Below are 18,210 nucleotides of genomic sequence, written 5' to 3'. Positions count from 1 at the left end.
GTTTAATGGGGATAACAAAATGAGAAAGTAGTGAGTTCACTTTATTCTCTTCAGGAATCAGTGGGAGACAGACTGGCTTATAGAGTTTATTTGTTCAGGCTCAATCACATCAGTCACAGCAATTGTTCTTTTAACTTTGTTAGGACAATTAATTGCATAATGACCAGAATCCCCACAATAAAGACATAAATTCTCTGAACGTCTCCTCTCTTTCTCCTGAATGGAAATGGATCTCTTGATAGCATCGACCTGCATAGGCTCAGGAGTGTTAGAACCCAGAGAGACTCAAATCCTGCTTAACAAATGGACTAGCAGAGAGATGCATGTCCCTATTACCTCCAAACATTCCCAGCCTCTCTTTCCTTCTTTCTGTAAGTCTTTGATCAATTCAGATACACAATTGGATGAATTCCTCAAGATCATTAGGAATATCTACTCTGGCAAGCTCATCCTTTACCTGTTCAGAAAGCCCCTGGCGGAACTGGCTTTTTTGTGCTGCAGGGTTCCAAGTGGTATCTGCGATCCAACTTCTGAACCTGTGTATTCAGCGACCGAGTGTCTACCCTGCCACAGACTATGCAATTTTGCTTCAGCAGTAGCACAACAGTTGGGATCATCAAAAACCTGATTCATCGCAGTCAAAAAGGTATCAAAGTCATTCAACATGCCATGGTTTTGCTCTATATAAGGGGAGGCCCAAGCTAGAGCTTCCCCAGTCAGAAGCCCAATAATAAACATTACCTTCTTTTTCTCTGAAGGAAACGCAGCAGGATACATTTGGAAATATATGCGACATTGATTAAGGAAACCCCTGTAGTGGCGGCGGTCTCCATTAAACGTAGATGGTTGGGGCTGGGGCATATGTGAGCTAGTATCATCTCGATTCAGCAGTTGTCTCTGCAGAGCGTGAATCTCTCCGTGTTGCCTATCCACAATGCTTTCTAGTTTGGCAACTTTTTCCTGATGGGTAACCCCGAATTCCTGCAGCTCAGCAATTTGCTGCCTAAGAGGAGTCACAACACTTGCTATAGCAGCCTCCATGTTTGGGCCAGATTATTCTGTCAAGGAATACGGTCCGGTTCAGAGACCAGTTGCTACAGCAGTGTACGGCTTACCTGAAACCAGCAGGATAGGTACACCAGCGGATCACCCTGGGAATGATGCAGGCTCACCTGAGGTGCGGGGTCTAAGTGTTCACCGGTCTTCACCAGAGCTCCTAATGGTGGAGATGGATTTGGCTGCGTGTAAATACCAGGTCGCAGTCTCAGGATCACCCCACCAGGAAAAGGGGAAGCTGGAAACCAATAGCGGATCAATCAATTCAGGGATAAGACAGAAGCGGAGTCAGTCACAAGCCAAGGGTCAGTCACAAATCGTAGCAGATAGGATGAGGCAAAATCGTAGTCCGTAACAAGCCAGAGGTCAGTAGCGAATATGTAGACAGCAGCAGGACAGAGAAGCGGGATATTGGCTGGAAGGCACAATAATCTGGCAAGGAGGAAGTGCATGGACATGGCTTTTATAGGAAGTTCATGGGAGGAGCAAGGAGTTCAAGGTTCAAGAGAAAACAAGGCACAAGGCAAGATTATCCAATAGATAAGGCAGAGTGTTGTCCTGCATCCCAGGTAGCTCAGTGAGAAGAAACACTGTCTCTCACTGCAGAAGGCCTAGGTAAGATCCCAAGCTCTGACAGGGCCATGGACACAGCTAAGACACATAACAGCAGCCCCTGTCCTAAGTGTCACTTCCGTGGGAAAGGGGAGGGGATGCCACCATGCAGCCCCCATGAAAAGTGCCGCCCTAGGATAATGCCTTGTTTGCCTCGCGGCAAATACGCCCCTACCGAAATCTGTGACACCTCTTTTCCATCTAGGATGTTACAAGCAAGATATGTTCAGCATCATGCTCTGTCAGATCACATATAATCTAGGATCTAACTATACGGTAAGGAGCAGTGTGTTTTTGTGGTGGTGGGCACGAGAGTTCTATTTCTCTACACACGTGGAGGATTATTGTGGATACAGCTGTTCATCATAATCAGGATTTTGTCATCAACAGACTTTTTGATTGTTTGGTGTTCCATGCATTTTGACTTAATAATATTATTGGTAGGAGTACATTTACGTAAAGTATAATTAACTCACTATTAGTATATTTTTTTTATCAATAACACAACAATAACTGGATATCACTTATTGAGTATTTGTATTGTATTGGTAGTTTTTGAGTGCGGCTATAGTTTCACTGTTTTATGGTTCACAATTTGTTAGGATTTTTTTGGCACTCAACGTAGTTACATAATTTTCACCATTTAATAATGCCTGATCTAAATAAAAGTATGTTGGGAAAAAAAAGACACGCAATACCTATACATGCAAGGTACAAGTGCAGATTTTAGTTTGTGGTGCTGGGTGAAATGTAATCTTTTTTATCAACAGGGATAACCCTCTCCTCCAATCCTCGCCGACTCTTCTCCACCTTCAACTCTCTACTCTCTCCACCCCCACCTCCACCCAGCACCTCACTCACCGCCCTTGAGATTGCCAATCACTTCAAAAACAAGATTGACACAATTCGCAAGGACATTGCCGCAACTCACACGCCCTCTCAACCCGTCCCCTCTCACACAGCTACCCCCTCATCCCTCCTCCCCCTCGACATAACCCGCAGGGACTTCGTCGCTGCTCAAACTCCCTCCAACCCCGTTCCCCCTCACTCAGCTACCCCCTCATCACCCCTCTCCCATGGCCCCATCACTGCTCTGACCTCCACTTCCACCCCACCGTACATTCCTCTTACTGAAGCTCCCCCAACACTCCACACCTTTGACCTTACCACCATCGAGGAAGTCTCCAAGATCCTCTCTGATGCCTGCCTCACCACCTGCCCCCTCGACCCTATCCCTGTCAAGGTCCTACCTTTCTTCAGAGCTTGTGCATCTCCATGAGCTGGCCTCCATCTTGGTTTTCTGCAAAGCATGGTGGGAACCTTTATGCCTTCAGGCTTCTGCGGCTCCTCCTCAGAAGGGTGTGGTTGAGCACATTTAAACCTGCTGTCTGCAAGTGTGCTCTGCACTTGTGTCCTGTATGTTGCCCTGTTGCAAGCTCTTGTGTTGTTCCCATTGCTCTCCTGGTAACCGACTCGGCTTGGACAAGACTACTCTCTGCGTTAACCCTTTATCTGACCTCCCGTTGTTGAACCCGGCCCGTGACCTGAGTCTTCTTTGCCTACCGTCTAGTACTGTCTGCTCCATTGTTATTGACCCGGCTTGTCTGACTACTCTACTCGTGATCCCATCTAGCTCCCACCAGCTGTACGCCATTGGCGGCAGTCGTTATCGCAGCTGGGGTCACTCGGGGGCCGCGACCTGGTCTCAGGCTGCGTCAAGTCCATCCCCACCATCAGGGGCCCTGGTGAAGGGTAGCCTGGGGCTTAGACTCCGCGCCCGGAGGGACTCTGGTCTGTGGGTAGTGGCTGTCGTCAGTCGCAGCGTGACCGTACCATAGGCCTGCCTGCCCATTCCATCGTTCCTGCCCTGACAATCCCCTCACAACTCCTACGACCTCCCTCCCTCTCCATCCTCTGCTCCCTCACCCACATCTTCAATCTCTCCCTCTCCTCAGGCACTTTCCCCTCCCCTCTGAAACATGCACACATCACCCCCATACTTAAAAAGCCCTCCCTAAACCCCAATGACCCGAACAACCTCAAACCCATCTCCCTGCTCCCATTTACATCTAAACTCCTCGAGCGCCTCGTCTACACCCGCCTATGCTCTCACCTCAACGACAACCACCTCCTCGATCCCCTACAGTCCGGCTTCCGTCCCCTACACTCCACCAAAACCGCCTTACTCAAATTCTCCAACGACCTTCTAACCGCCAAAGCTAATGGCCACTATTCAGTGCTCCTACTCCTTGACCTCTCTGCGGCCTTCGACACAGTCGACCACCCCTTCCTCCTCAAAAAACTACACTCCCTCGGCCTCAGAGATTCTGCTCTCTCCTGGCTCTCATCCTACCTGTCACAACGCTCTTTCAGCATTTCCTATAATGCTACCACCTCCCCCTCACTCCCCCTCTCTGTTGGGGTCCCTCAAGGCTCTGTCCTTGGGCTCCTTCTCCATCTATACCTCCTCCCTCGGCCAACTCATACACTCTCACGGCTTCAACTACCACCTCTATGCCGACGACACACAAATCTATCTCTCAACCCCCCACCTCACCCCCTTCGTCTCTGCCCAAATCACACACCTACTGAGCGACATATCAGATTGGATGTCGCTCCACTTCCTTAAACTGAACCTCTCCAAAACCGAGTTTCTTGTCTTCCCCCCAGCCCGGACCCCACCCCCCATTGACTTCTCCATCACATCCAACAACGCCAATATCAAACCTGCCCCGCAGGCCAGAGTACTTGGTGTCATTCTGGACTCCAACCTATCCTTCCAGCCCCAAGTCCAATCTTTAACAAACTCGTGCAGACTCCACCTCCGCAACATCGCCAAAATACGCGCGTTCCTAACCCCAGAAACCACTAAACAGCTCATCCACTCCCTCATCGTATCACGACTCGACTACTGCAACTCCCTCCTCACTGGCCTGCTTCGCCGCTGGCTATCCCCGCTTCAGTCGATCCTGAATACGGCTGCCAGACTCATTCACCTTTCCAACCGCTCCGTTTCCGCCACCCCCCTCTGCCAATCCCTCCACTGGCTTCCGGTTGCGCAACGGATCAAATTCAAAATCCTAACATTGACGTACAAAGCCGTCCACCATACTGCCCCGAACTACATCACTGACCTAATATCCAAGTACCACCCAGCACGCACACTCCGCTCCTCACAAGACCTCCTTCTCTCTAGTTCCCTGGTCTCCTCCTCCCATGCCCGCCTCCAAAACTTCTCCAGGGTGTCACCCATCCTCTGGAACTCCCTACCCCAACCCATCAGATTATCACCTACTCTCCTCTCCGTTAGGCGCACCCTGAAAACCCATCTCTTCAGGGAAGCCTACCCTACCCCCTGCTAACTTGACCGACCTCCTCCACTCTTCCTACCACTCCATCCCCCACAGCTATCTCCTCCTGTACCACTATCCCCTCCCTCCTAGATTGTAAGCTCCAAAGAGCAGGGCCCTCAATCCCCTCATGTTTTGCATTGTATTGGTATTGTTCTGTCACATGTTCTGTCCCCCTTTGTAATGTACAGCGCTGAGCGAACTATTGGCGCTTAATAAATACTGTATAATAATAATAATGAGTGAATCTGCCTAGGTTCAGTCAGTAAGAGGTTCAGCAAATGCAGTGGAAAGTCCAGAATTCCCAGAATTAGTGTCAAACCCAACTTAAATCTATGGGTGACAAATCTTTTTTTTTCCTGTCCATTTTCAAGTCTAATAAGCACGCTTTTGTTTTACAGGGGGCATTATGAGCTTGGCACTGCCTTGGGGGACATGTACCAATGCCAAAAAAAAAAATTACCTTTCTTCTGAGAGCCGGTCATTTTATGCAGCTTAAAGGACAACAATGAAAGTATACAAATCCTTTATTTAACATGCTAGGAGATGCCTTAAAGCTACACATGGCGTAATGAAACCGTACCATGTAGTCCTTAACAAAAAAAAAGGCATAGAGTTCTCCTCAAAATTTCCACATGGACTCTCATCCCATGCATGCAGCCTCAGTAGCCAGGAAAGGGTACCTTGCAAGGGCAAAGCCATTTCCACAAACTGTTAAACATAAATAAACACATGCACACACCTAAGAAAAAGCCATTTATTATATTACAAGAAAAATACACTTAAAAATGTTGTTAATGTCCCCCGATGTAAAGCTAGGTGAATTATGTTGTCTAGTGATGTAAATCCATCATCAATTACATAGTCCAGCCATGTAAATACATTGGCAATCACAATGATCCAACACCGGCTGATGGGTACACATCGTATTCCTTTTGTTAAATGACAGATCCCCGATGCTGTGGTAATTTAAACACATTGCTGGGGATCCTGAGTGTTGTAATTAACCAAATATGCTCTATGACAATATCTGTTCAATTAAAGTGTTACCAAACACACAACAGTAAAATCAGTCTGTATATGCAGTAAAGCATGCTTGTTATACTCACTGTGGAACCTAAGGGATTAATCCTCTGCATTGTTTAAAAATGCTGTTTGACCTTGACTTCTCTGATCCTCCCCTTCTTCCAGTGTCTCCCTCTTATCTCCTGATGATAAGGCATATCGTGGAGACACTCTGCACATGCTCAGTTTAGTGTGTATTTTCTATCTCCTGGGAGAGTGCAATGTGATCAGCACAGGGCCATTCAGCACTGTCCAGACAGAGGTCAGGGGTTCTATGTGCTCCTAGAGCAGAAAAAAGCTCCTCCTACAAGCTATAACATGTGCTCTGCTGGACACTGATTGACGTCACAAGACAGCTCTAACTGCTTATGAGAAAAGGTATTTAGCAGTTTATATTTACTAAAACAATTGCACTTCTGTGAAGTGTGTACTGTGGGAGACCAGATATAATGAATGTAGGATGCTGGGTTTAGTAACACTTTAAGTCATGCGGGATCCCATTCTTTCTGTTTTTATTAAAGCAGCCAGAAATTCAGGCATGCCAACAGTCACATTAGTTCAGTGGGTCCATGAATCACAAGCAGACTACGTTTGCCTCGAACCTACATCTGACCAAACCCATCTCTCATCCCTACTTAACAATACATAATAGCTGATCTGGCATGATCTGGGAGAAAAGTTTAGCTTTAAAATTGTTTTGTTAATTAAAATACTATGCTTTGTAATTAGACTTGAGTCCTTTAAGCGAAAATTATTTAAAGCCACCCTTTCATTACATTGTATACAGGCAGCAAACAGTTAAACCAGACACCTACAAGAGTTAAGAGGAGAGTAATGGCAGCTTTTGCATTTCTCTTGGCTCAATTTACCTATAAGCAAGTTACTTGTCTCAGTAACCAGAATGAAATATCCAACCCAATTAATAACAAGAGCATAGAAGGACAGTATCATAATCGTAAATGGCAAAAACCCACACTTGCATGATAACATAAGATGGCACAGCTTAGTAAATGAAATGACAGCTGTCCCCACACATGACAAATAATTATGAATATAAGAAATACTTACATTGTTTCAGTGGATAAATGTGGAGCACTCTACAAATATTTCAAGCTTCTCTCTGTAGGAAAAATAAACATGATTAGCTTCAAAATGGTATGACTTGAAAGTATCGTTCCTGTTCTTTCATATGACAGAAATATTAAGCACTAAACAATACAAACGCTTTTTTAAAATAATCTATAAATACCTAGTAAAGTCGAAAACATGTTATAACAGGTTTTTATAGCTGTCCCGTTACTGGTACATGAGTTCCCCAGCAGAAAAATTAGACACCGATGAAAACCCCACAAAGGTTCGAACCTTTCCCTACACTAGATACAAACAGTTTTCTCTGGACACTGTCCACAGCTTTTTTAAAAGTTCAATTCCAAAATCACAGGAAACATTCCATGTGGAAATTGATATGTTCTCCTCATGTCCTCACCAGATGATGAAGCTGATCAAGTCCTTAAATCCATATATATGTGTATTTTCTTATACCCAGGTATCCAATTTGACTTCGAACAGTCTCTTTCCCACCATGTAAAAGATATATAAATCACATATAGTGTATCTCCTCCAGTAAATTGACAATTAAACCAAATAATCATGCTCAAATAAAAATTATGTTAGTGTGCCAAACTTATCTACACCACGTGAAATCCAAACCATTCTTGCATTTATGCATATTATCTTTTTGCTGTTCTTCACCTTTTGTGTCGGTCATGCTTCAGGCCACCTCTTGATTGCAGTTGGTTTCTGAATACATGGAGACATTGTTGACATAAGATGATGTTGATTTGAATAGAGTGGTCCCTGGAGTTCATACATGCCATGTTTTATGTGAATCTATTAAGGTGCATGGTCTGAAGGGTAAGAAGTGTTGCACACCAGGTGGATGGTATACACCTATTTTTGGGTGATTGAATCACATGTAGATTGTGAGTATATTTATGTAGAGGCACTTCTATCATTCATATAACAATATTGCGCTATATGAGTGTTTTTCCTTTTGGGCAACCTATTTGGAAGGGAGGCATAAATGCAAGAACTGTTTGTATTGAGTGTAAGGGTAGAGGTGGTGGACACCAGAGTCTTTTCACGTGGTGGAGATAAGTTTGGCACACTAACATAATTTTTATGTGAGCATGATTATTTGGTTTATTTGCCAATTTACTGGAGGAGACTACACTATTTGCAATTTATATATCTTTTACATGGTGGGAAAGAGACATGTTGAAGTCACATTGAGAATTTGGGTATAAGAGAAGACACATATGTATGGATTGAAGAGCTTGATTAGCTTCATCATCTGGTGAGAGCATGAGGAGAACATATCAATCAGCATGGAATGCTTCCTGTGATTTTGGAATTGAACTTTTAGAAAAGCTGTGGACAGTGTTCAAAACGCAAGATATTCATATTATATAGATCTTATCTACCCAAGGGAGTAGTATACATTAATTATACAGCAGCTGGAAAATGTTTTTCTAATTCCTCAGGTGCTGATTAAGTTTTTTTTTTTGTTTAAATCAAAAAAGGTTTTCTTGAAAACAAAGACAGGTACAGCAGACAAATTATACAATATGTCATGCAAAAAAAAGGAAACAGTTACAGGTACAGCTCCTAGACCTCTTCGAAGCCACAGAGTCAAAGACAGTAATAATAGCAGTAAAAAGACCATCACACATGGGGCACTAAACAAGATATTCACTCTAAAAGAGTAACCAGTGGTCAAGTATATACAGTATCTCAAAGAAATGAGTACACCCCTCACATTTTTGTAAATATTTTATTATATCTTTTTCATGTGACAACACTGAAGAAATTACACTTTGCTACAATGTAAAGTAGTGAGTGTACAGCTTGTATAACAGTGTAAATTTGCTGTCTCCTCAAAATAACTCCACACTCAGCCATTAATGTCTAAACCGCTGGCAGCACATGTACATCTGTTAGGTGGGGGCAGGATAGGCCTCTCTGAAGAGATAAGTTTTCAGGGATCGTCTAAAGTGGAAAGAGATGGAGATAGTCAGACGCATTTGGGAAGGGAGTTCCAGAGGATGGAAGCGGCTCTGGAGAAGTCCTGGAGGTGAGCATGTGAGGAGGTGGCAATAAAGCTAGAGAGTAGCAGATCTTGGGAGGAACAAAGAGAACAATTTGCTTGGCATTTTGAGACCAGGTTAGTGATGTAACTAGGGACTGAGTTGTGGATGGCTTTATAAGTTGTTGTAAGTAATTTTGTTCATTGGGTGAGCGGGAGCCAGTGGAGGGACTGGCAAAGAGGGGTGGCAAACACTGAATGGTTGTTAAGGTGGATGAGTCTGGCAGCAGCATTCATGATGGACTGGAGGGGGGATAGCCTATGCAAAGGTATGCCAGTTCACAGGGAGTTACAGTAATCAAGGCGAGAGATGACCAGGGAGTGAGTTAGAAGCTTTGTGGTATCATTGGTTAGGAAGGGGAGTATCTTGGAGATGTTGCGGAGGTTGAGGTGACAAGCTTTGGACAGTGATTGTATGTGGGGCCGAAAGGATAGTTCAGAGTCCAGGATCACACCTAGCACCCTGGCATGTTGGGACGGGTTGATGGTTGAGCCGTTGATTTTGACAGAGAAGTCAGTGGAAGGGGCATGTAGGGGAGGAAATATGAGCTCAGTTTTGGATAGATTAATTTTCAGGAAGTGGTGTGATATCCATGCTGATATGTCTGTTAGTAGATTAGTGATGCGTGAGGAGACTGATGGAGTGAGCCGAGGGGTAGAGAGATAGATTTGAGTATCATCAGCATAGAAATGGTATTGAAAGCCATGGGAGGCAATCAACTGACCCAGAGAGGAGATGTAGATTGAGAATAGGAGGGGTCCCAGAACAGAGTCTTGGGGAACCCCAACAGAGAAAGGAAGAGGAAGTAGTGGCACTGAAGGTGGGATAGGTAGGATGAGAACCAACAAAGAGCACAGTCATGGAGACCAAAGGAGTAGAGTTTTTTGAGGAAGACGGAGTGGTCCACTAAGGGCCGATGCTAGATTTTGCATCCTAGGCAAGACCAGCTACTTGCGCCCCCTTCTTCCAACAAAAAGAAAACTAAAAACAATAGAACATATAAATTCAACAAAACATGAAACTGCTAAAAAAAAATTAAATTGCAAAAATAAGTGCCATAAGATAGCTCTGACAGATCCCAGGCCACCACACCACCACCTACACTGACACAGATCAGCAGGCACTAGAAGAGCAGGCTGTGGGATCGTGATGATGTCATCACTCATTGACACGTTGCACATGATGGATGGTCGGCTGGGTCACACTCACACAGACATAAGACATCAGAGTCAGACATTACCTTTCTCCGTATGCACAGCTCTGCCTCTGCTGATGAATGGGAAGAGAAGGGCTGGAACTCCACAGTGATCAGCAGCTGCCAGCCAGCTTGCAGTAAGGCACTGACTCAGACAGGAACACTGGAAGGAGTGGCAGCTCAGCTGCTACACTGGCCCCAGACACAAGCATCTTCCTCTGTCTTTTCTTTCTCCCCTCTGCTCCCCCCTCCCCTCAGCTTAAGGATCATTCATGATGTGGCGGCATCCCACACAGAAAGAGTGCTGGCCTCTGCCGTGCCCAGGCGCCCCTAGGTGGCAGTGCAACCTAGGCGGCTGCCTAGTTTGCCCAGTGGAAGCGCTGTGTCAAAGGCAGCAGAGAGGTCCAGGATTAGGAGTACAGAATAGTGTCATAGTATATCATTTGTAACTTTGAGGACAGCGGTTTCCATGGAGTGCTGAGAGTGAAATCCAGACTGAAGGGGATCAAGAAGGTTATTCTCTGTGAGGTGGTTGCTCAGCTGGTTGTAAACCAGGCATTCAAGGAATTTGGAGGAAAAGGGGAGTAAGGAGATGGGTCATAGCTTGTTAAGATCGGTGGGGTCTAGTGAGAGCTTTTTAAGAATGGGGTGACTAGTGCATGTTTTGAAATTGGGGAAGATGACAGAAGAGAGGGAGAGATGGAAGATGTGAGTTAGAGAGTATAAGATAGAGCCAGAAGGTGACCATAGCATTTGCGATGGAACAGGGTCCAAAGGGGCACGTGGTTAGGTGGAGGTTAGAAAAACGTTTAGCAACCTTGTCTATAGTACTTGGGTTGAATGAGGGATATAGTGATTGTCCCTGTGGATGTGGAGTATTAAGTAGGGGAGGTATCTTTGCGTTGGAGATTTCCTCACAAATTGTATCGATTTTCTTTTTGAAGTTATTGGCGATCTTCTGGGCAGTGAGTGAGTTATTGGGTGGAGGAAGAAGAAGAGAGTTGAAGGTAGAGAAGAGTTGACGGGGACTGAATGAGAAGGTGTTCATGAGAGTAATGAAATAGGTCTTCTTGGCAGTGTGGAGACAGGAATAGTATTTCTGGAGGGCAGATTTATATTGGTTAAGTCTTGGACTTAGTCTTACACCAGAGGTTCAAGAGCGCGGCTGTTTTTTGAGACATCTGGTGTCATCTGTTTGCCAAGGTTGTAGGGGTCGACGCATGACTGTGTATGTAGTGAGGGGGACGAGCTTGTCTAGGGAGGATGACAGTGAAATGTTGTAGACAAAAGTGGTTACATGTGGGCAGGGCAGAGATGATATTTTGTCATAGAGGTGGTCAGTAGCAGAGTAGAAAAGAGAAAGGCTGTGGTGGAGAAGGTTTCTATGAGTAACTGTTAGGTGGTTGGAGGGAGAGGAGGTTGGAGATGGAGAGAATGAAGCTAATAAGGTGGCGATCAGAGAGTGGGAGAGGGATGTTGGAGAGGTTGCACAGAGGCATATATAGGAAAATACAAGGTCAAGGGTGTTGCCATTGGAGTGAGTAGAAGCCTGTATCCATTGCTTTAGGCCAAAGAAGGAGGCTAGATTAAGAAGTTTAGAAGTAGCAGGAGTGTTAGCATTAAAAGGGATATTGAAGTCGCTGAGAGTGATTGTGGGGATTTCAGAAGAGAGAAAGAAGGGTAGCCAGGCAGAGAAGTCATCAAGGAAGGTAGATACTGGTCCAGGGGGCTGGTAGGACACAGCAATTCTTAGAGAAATTGAGAGAGTAGACGTATACAATGTGCCTCAAGAGAGCAGAGTGTCAGAGAGGGAGGTGGGTGAAGTACCTGATAGGTGCTCTGAGGCGCAAAGAGGATTCCTACTCCACTTCCCTTCCATCCACTGGGTCTGTGAGTGAGTCCAGAGAAGGCCACCATTGGAAAGGGAAGCAGGGGAAGCAGTCTTAGAATCAAGAAGCCAGGTTTTGGTAATGGCAAGTAATGGCAAGAGATTTTCAAAAATTGGAGAGAGAAAATCTAGTGCAGCTGTGCATGGTAGTCAATCATCTTCTAACTTCAGCTTTTTCAATTAAACCTTGACAATAAAACCTAGAAACTTATTGCTTTCTAAGCAGAACTGCACCAGATTTTTCATGCTCCAGTTTTAGTAAATCTCCCCCACACAGTCTGGCTCGCAAGTGCGCATGCAGGTGATTCCATGGCATCTGGCTTGATAAGAAGGCACCCGGAGGACAGAAGAGCAGACAATACCAGGGACGAGACTGCCAAATAGAAGGTAAGGGAATGCTCTGTGCAATATCATTGCACAGAACAGGTAAGTATAATCTCTTCTTTTATTTGAACAAAAACCTTTCTTACCACCTGTAGCCAGGCTAGGAAAGATAAAATATTTACATATTATTAACAATCAGTACAACCACTTGCTGTTCATAGGCCATCTATATATGGCCTGGACTTCAAGTAGTAAAACAAGCTCATACAGCAGCAGCCTTGATCTTACTACCATTTTGTTCAGCTGGAAATGTGAAGGGTTGCCCCCGCGTTAGTCCTCTTGTGACAACAAAAAGGTAAATACAAAGTGATATCAATAAAGTTAAATGAAAAATGTTTTTAAAAAAGTATACTCTAATAAAATACACATTTTAAAGAAACATTGTCTGCATGCGCACACGAGTAAATGGAAACATGTACATAGAACGCACACATGTACATATAAACAGTGATTGTGCCACATATGTGAGGTATCACCACAAACAACAGAGTGCAAATAATGGCACTAGAATTATTGCTCTCAGTTAACCCTAAACTAATGAGCTGTAAAGGCTTTTAAAATGTCTTCTATGGAAAACTTGGGATTTCTTAGTTATTTATAATTTCACAGGCCATGTAATTTTAAGGCTGGCATGTTTGGTTTTTATTTATTTTTTGCAACCCCATCTTTCCTATTGTACCAAAATTGGGTATTTTATAGGGTTTGTGTGCAATTAAATTCATTTTAGTACCATACATATGGTACATAGCCTCCTGGTACCCCTGTATTTTAGTCTGATATCAGTCTGCAGTTCCCATTCTTTCTTTTTTTGTTATTTTGAATGTATTCACTGGTCAGGTACTATCTTTGGAAGTAGATAGAGAGGCAGGATGCAATGCCTCTGGGAATTAACCTGGGGTGTTGTTACTTCGTCTAATGCAGGCCATAGATGGGTCGAAAATCGGCCGATTTTTCGGCCGAAAATAAAATCGGCCGATTTTCGGATCATTAGTGGGCTATTTGGTCGGCCGTTTTTCGGTATTTTGGCCGTTTTTTTTTTTCTGTAAAGTTGGAAAAAAATCGGCCGATTTTGCCGATCGGCCGATTTTCGCGGCAATTAGTGGGCAAATCGGCCGATTTTTTGCCGATAAAAAATCTGCGCATGAGCAGTGACCTGCAAAAGGAAGACAAAAAGAAGAAAAAGAAGAAGAGCAAGAAGATGAAGAAGAAGAGGAAGAGGATGAAGAAGAGGATGAAGAAGAAGAAGAAGAAGAGGAAGAAGAAGAGGATGAAGAGGAAGAGGAAGAGGAAGAAGAAGAGGATGAAGAAGAAGAAGAGGATGAATAAGAGGATGAGGATGAAGAAGAAGAGGATGAGGATGAAGAAGAAGAAGAGGATGAAGAAGAAGAAAAGGATGAAGAAGAGGAAGAAGAGGATGAAGAAGAAGAAGATGAGGATGAGGATGAAGAAGAAGAAGAAGATGAGGATGAAGAAGAAGAAGAAGAAGATGATGAGTATGAGGATGATGAAGAAGAAGAAGAAGAAGAAGAAGAAGAGGATGAGGGTGAGGAAGAAGAAGAAGAGGATGAGGGTGAGGAAGAAGAAGAGGAGGAGGATGAGGAAGAAGAAGAGAAGGAGGAGGAGGAGGAGGAAGAAGAGGAGGATGAGGATGAAGAAGATGAGGATGAGGATGAAGAAGATGAGGATGAGGATGAAGAAGAAGAAGAAGAGGATGTGGATGAGGAAGAAGAGGAAGAGGAAGAGGAAGAAGAAGAAGAGGAAGAGGAAGAAGAAGAAGAGGAAGAGGAAGAGGAAGAAGAGGAGGAGGATGAGGAAGAAGAAGAGGAGGAGGAGGAGGAAGAAGAAGAGTAGGAGGATGAGGAAGAAGAGGAGGAGGATGAGGAAGAAGAAGATGAGGAAGAAGAAGATGAGGATGAGGATGAGGAAGAAGAGGAGGATGAGGATGAGGAAGAAGAGTAGGATGAGGATGAAGAAGAAGATGAGGATGAGGAAGAAGAAGATGAGGATGAGGAAGAAGAAGAAGAAGAGGAGGAAGAGGATGAGGATGATGAAGAAGAAGAGGATGAGGATGAAGAAGAAGAGGATGAGGATGAAGAAGAAGAAGAGGATGAAGAAGAAGAAGAAGAAGAAGAAGTAGGATGAAAATAAGAAGAATTCCAGTCCAGCAAAAAGTGTCTCTGCAGAGAGCTCCGCTATTTCTGACAGTTCTCTGACAGTTCTTTGACATTTACAGTGGTTGCAACAATGTATCTATTTGTTTCCGAATAAAAACATCTGTATCCTAAATGGAAACAAATAGATACAATGTTTCAACCGCTGTAAATATGAAGGAACTGTCAGAGAACTGTCAGAAATAGCAGAGCTCTCTGCAGGGACACTTTTTGCCGGCTGTAGAAGGAATGAAAATCGGCCGATTTTTTTTTACCATTGATGGTAACGTCGGCCGCTTGAACGACCAAATTTTTGTTTTTTAAAAGAAAAATCTGCCCTTTTTCTCCCCATCTAACGGCCGACCAAATAGCCCACTAACGATCCGAAAATCGGCCGATTTTATTTTCGGCCGAAAAATCGGCCGATTTTCGACCCATCTATGGCCTGCATTACTGACCCTTATTTGAAAGTTTTTTCTGTCAATTGATATAAATTGTTGGCTTAATGTCATGGTATTTGTACATTGCTACCGGGCTCATTAAAATAAAATAAAACATACAACTACCATCATTTTATTGTACATGGCCTTTGCTTTCACAAAATATATAATTGTTGGGGGTTTTAAGTTAAGAAATGCATATTTTAACCACTTGCCCTCCAGAGGATTTACCCCTCTTCCTGACCAGGCCATTTTTTTTTTTGTTACGGCACTGCATTACTTTAACTGACATTGAGCGGTTATGCAATGTTGCATCCAAATGAAATTTACGTAATTTTGTCCCACAAAATAGAGCTTTCTTTTGGTAGTATTTGATTGCCTGTGCATTTTTTATTTTTTGCGCTATAAACAAAAAAAGACCGACAATTTTGAGGAAAAAACAATATTTTTGACTTTTTGCTATTAAACATGTCCAGTAAAAAAAAAAATTTAAATAAAATTTCATCATAAATTTAGGCCAAAATGTATCCAGCTCCATGTCTTTGCTAAAAAAAAAAAAAAATCACAATACTTTAAAATTAATTGGTTTACATGAAAGTTATAGCATTTACAAATGGTGGTATACAGGTGAAAAATTAGAATATCGTGCAAAAGTTCATTTATTTCAGTAATGCAACTTAAAAGGTGAAACTAATATATGAGATAGACTCATTACATGAAAAGCAAGATAGTTCAAGCCGTGATTTGTCATAATTGTGATGATTATGGCTGACAGCTCATGAAAACGCCAAATCCACAATCTCAGAAAATTAGAATATTGTGAAAAGGTGCAATATTCTAGGCTCAAGGTGTCACACTCTAATCAGCTAATTAATTCATAACACCTGCAAAGGGTTCCTGAGCCTTTAAATGGTCTCTCAGTCTGATTCAGTAGGAATAACATTCATGGGAAAGACTGCTGACCTGACAGTTGTGCAGAAAACCATCATTGACACCCTCCATAAGAAGGGAAAGCCTTGAAAGGTAATTGCAAAAGAAGTTGGATGTTCCCAAAGTGCAGTATCAAAGTACATTAATAGAAAGTTATGTGGAAGGGAAAAGTGTGGAAGAAAAAAGGTGCACAAGCAGCAGGGATGACCGCAGCCTGGAGAGGATTGTCAGGAAAAGGCCATTCAAAAGTGTTGGGGACTTTCACAAGGAGTGGACTGAGGTTGGAGTCAGTGCATCAAGAGCCACCACACACAGATGGATAATGGACATGGGCTTCAAATGTCGTATTCCTCTTGTCAAGCCGCTCCTGAACAACAAACAACGTCAGAAGCGTTTTACCTGGGCTAAAGAAAAACAGACCTGATCTGTTGCTCAGTGGTTCAAAGTCCTCTTTTCTGATGAGAGCAACTTTTTCATCTCATTAGGAAACCAAGGACCCAGAGTATGGAGGAAGAATGGAGAGGCACACACTGCAAGATGCTTGAAGTCCAGGGTGAAGTTTCCACAGTCTGTGTTGATTTGGGGAGCCATGTAATCTGCTGGTGTTGGTCCACTGTTCTTCTGTCAGGGATCGCATAGGTCTGCGCATGCACAGATTGCCGAAATGCACTAACATGCCAGCGCTAGGACCTGCGTGCCCGGGCCGGCAGTTGCGGCCGCGCATGTGCACTCGCGCACACGGGCACGCGCTTGCCATCAATGACAGCGCAGGGAGCTCTATTTAAAGCCGGCTCTTGCAATGCTCAAGTGCCGTATGGTCTTATTCCTGTGTTCCTGTTCCTAGTTCTGAGATTGCCTTGTTGCCGAACCTGCCTGACCCAGATTACCGTGACCCTCTCCTGCCCTGATCCCTGGCTTGTCTGACCATTCTTCTGCCTTCTCCTGTTTACCTGACCTCCTGTTGCTGAACCTGGCCTGTGACCCGTTTATCCTTTGCCTGCTGATCTGTACCGTCTGCCTCCGCTGTTACCGACGCTACACACTATCTCTTCACATCTGGCTCCCACCTGCTACCTACCACTTGAAAAACCACCTCTACCACAGCCGTTGTACTTGGGAGTCGCGACCTGGTCTCAGGCTGCTTCAAGTCCCTCCCCACCATCAGGGGCCCTGGAGAAACAGCAGACTGAGGCTTAGACTCTGCACCCTGAGGAATTCTGACCTGTGGGTCACTAGAGGCTACTGCTAGTCGGTCCGTGACAGCTTCATTAAGACAAGGGTCAACGCAGCTGTCTACCAGGAGATTTTGGAGCACTTCATGCTTCCTTCCGCAGACGAGCTTTATGGGGATGCTGAATTAATTTTCCAGCAGGACTTGGCACCTGCCCACACTGCCAAAAGCACCAATACCTGGTTCAATGACCGTGGGATTACTGTGCTTGATTGGCTAGCAAACTCGCCTGACCTGAACCCCATAGAGAAACTATGGGGCATTGCCAAGAGAAAGATGAGAGACATGAGACCAAACAATGCAGAAGAGCTGAAGGCCGCTATTGAAGCATCCTGGTCTTCCATAACACCTCAGCAGTGCCACAGGCTGATAGCTTCCATGCCACGCCACATTGAGGCAGTAATTGCTGCAAAAGGGGCCCAAACCAAGTACTGAGTACATATGCATGCTTATACTTTTCAGAGGTCTGATATTGTTCTATGTACAATTCTTGTTTTATTGATTGCATGTAATATTCTAATTTTCTGAGATTGTGGATTTGGGGTTTTCATGAGCTGTAAGCCATAATCATCACAATTATGACAAATCACGGCTTGAACTAACTTGCTTTGCATGTAATGAGTCTATCTCATATATTAGTTTCACCTTTTAAGTTGCATTACAGAAATAAATTAACTTTTGCACGATATTCTAATTTTTCGAGTTTCACCTGTATATACTGAGATTTTTAAAAATTTTTACTAGTAATGGCGGCGATCAGCGA

The 18,210-nt window shown here is 44.1% G+C and overlaps 1 protein-coding gene across 9 annotated transcripts in view; it reads right to left on the bottom strand.

Annotated features, from left to right (window-relative positions):
* The window catches only part of TSPAN4 (tetraspanin 4), a 1,204,586-nt gene that overhangs the window by 719,814 nt on the left and 466,562 nt on the right, over positions 1–18,210 (bottom strand). For all 9 annotated transcript variants that reach the window (XM_089653563.1, XM_089653565.1, XM_089653562.1 and 6 more), the window contains one exon: positions 7,152–7,203. The gene's annotated coding sequence lies outside the window, so the exon portion shown is untranslated. The remainder of the gene's footprint in view (positions 1–7,151; positions 7,204–18,210) is intronic.

This window comes from Staurois parvus, unplaced genomic scaffold, assembly GCF_062004578.1.
Source record: "Staurois parvus isolate SC_StPar_1 unplaced genomic scaffold, SC_StPar_1.0 ptg000715l, whole genome shotgun sequence".
NCBI lineage: Eukaryota > Metazoa > Chordata > Amphibia > Anura > Ranidae > Staurois > Staurois parvus.
Note: the sequence above shows the minus strand (reverse complement) of the source record. Positions and strands in the feature narration are given on the sequence as shown.